Below are 1641 nucleotides of genomic sequence, written 5' to 3'. Positions count from 1 at the left end.
CACACACACACACACACACACACACACGCACACACACACACACACCTTTAGACCGTGAAGCTGCAGGTGCTGAGTGAGGTTTGACTTTACAGAGGAAGTCTTGTCACACACACTGCACTTGTGGTCTTCCAACTCCATTTGTGTATCTAATGAAACAAAACAGAAAGAGATTTCAGAGGAGCTTCTTGTTTTCAAACTTACCGTATTTTCCGCACTATAAGGAGCACCTAAAAACCTTCAATTTCCTCAAAAGCCAACAGTGCGCCTTATAATCCAGTGCGCCTTATATATGGACCAATATTGAGCCACAACAGGTCTAGCAACTACGGTAAGCAGCCGCCACTTCATTTTCGGCCGTAAAAGAAGAAGTGTGCGGTGCATGCTGGGATAGTTGTCAGAACGCTGGTTTGTTAATAAAGTTTGACTGACCTATCTACCTACCAACTGTCTAGAACCAGGTCGTCTGCAGGTCATTTAGCACCACGTTCTCCATGAACATGCTGTGCGCGAACGGAGAAGGGTGACCATCGTCAGGCACCGGCCCAGTCGCGGAAGGCTCTCCTCGCCGACCCGAGTCGGACTGTTTTGTTGATATTCATTTTAGTGCAGCTCCATCTAGTGGATGCATAACGTAACTCCAGCCTCTACTGTAGCGTCTATTCTATGCGCCTTATATATGAAAAAAGTTTTAAAATAGGTCATTCATTGAAGGTGCGCCTTATAATCCGGTGCGCCTTATAGTGCGGAAAATACGGTACACAAATGGGCTGAACACCATGTATATACTATTAATATTCTTTATTGATAAATAACCTAGCCTTATACAGTCGGTTAACCTTGACATGTTCTGCGTTGTGTTCAGTTGAAGAAGGGAGTCAGACCACAGGAGTTGCTGGTTGATCTTTAATGCAGGTTGCTGGCAGAGGCCTGCACAAATCGAAATAAAAATGCCCTTTAACATTCAGCTCCTCCATTCACAGGAGTCAGAATTCCCCTCTTCTCAGGTAGCCAAAGATTAGTCAAAGTTATTGTGCCAGATCAGTTCAGACACATACAACGCTCCTCCCCCTTTTTCTTCCTTCAAACCACATTCTGAAAGGATTCACTTTCCATTTGTTAGACTGTAACTGCCCAGCATATTTTCTCTGTCAAAGAGGTTCAAATTCCACTACACATAATCTGGTTTATATTTACCGAGTGAATTTCTACACTGTGCTGCTTTTTCAAGTTTGCAGAAACCAACAAAGTGAGTACTTGCTTTATTAACAATTTTGTTCCTTTTATTTATGAAAAAGTGGAAATTAATTGAAATTCAAATATTTTTGACAAAGACCAATTAAATCTGTTATTACTTATTGTCTAGTTAGATTGCTTCAAGTCATAAATGAACCTTGCTGATAAACAGTTTATTCCATAGAAACTTTCTACAACACTATTCACTATTTTGTGTTAATTCCTTTCTGGTTTTAAGGTTTTTTTTTTTAATGTTTTCCTGACTCTTCTTCTTAGAAACTTTCTACAACACTATTCACTATTTTGTGTTAATTCCTTTCTGGTTTTAAGGTTTTTTTTTTTTAATGTTTTCCTGACTCTTCTTCTTAGAAACTTTCTACAACACTATTCACTATTTTGTGTTAATTG

The 1641-nt window shown here is 39.6% G+C and overlaps 1 protein-coding gene across 3 annotated transcripts in view; it reads left to right on the top strand.

Annotated features, from left to right (window-relative positions):
- Positions 1-1137: 1137 nt before the first annotated feature.
- The window catches only part of LOC103462785 (interferon-inducible GTPase 1-like), a 7425-nt gene continuing 6921 nt past the window's right edge, over positions 1138-1641 (top strand). For all 3 annotated transcript variants that reach the window (XM_017303911.1, XM_017303910.1, XM_008405781.2), the window contains exon 1: positions 1138-1246. The gene's annotated coding sequence lies outside the window, so the exon portion shown is untranslated. The remainder of the gene's footprint in view (positions 1247-1641) is intronic.

The sequence above is a fragment of the Poecilia reticulata genome, linkage group LG3, assembly GCF_000633615.1.
Source record: "Poecilia reticulata strain Guanapo linkage group LG3, Guppy_female_1.0+MT, whole genome shotgun sequence".
Taxonomy (NCBI): Eukaryota; Metazoa; Chordata; class Actinopteri; order Cyprinodontiformes; family Poeciliidae; genus Poecilia; species Poecilia reticulata.
This window is presented reverse-complemented; position numbering and strand designations above follow the sequence as displayed.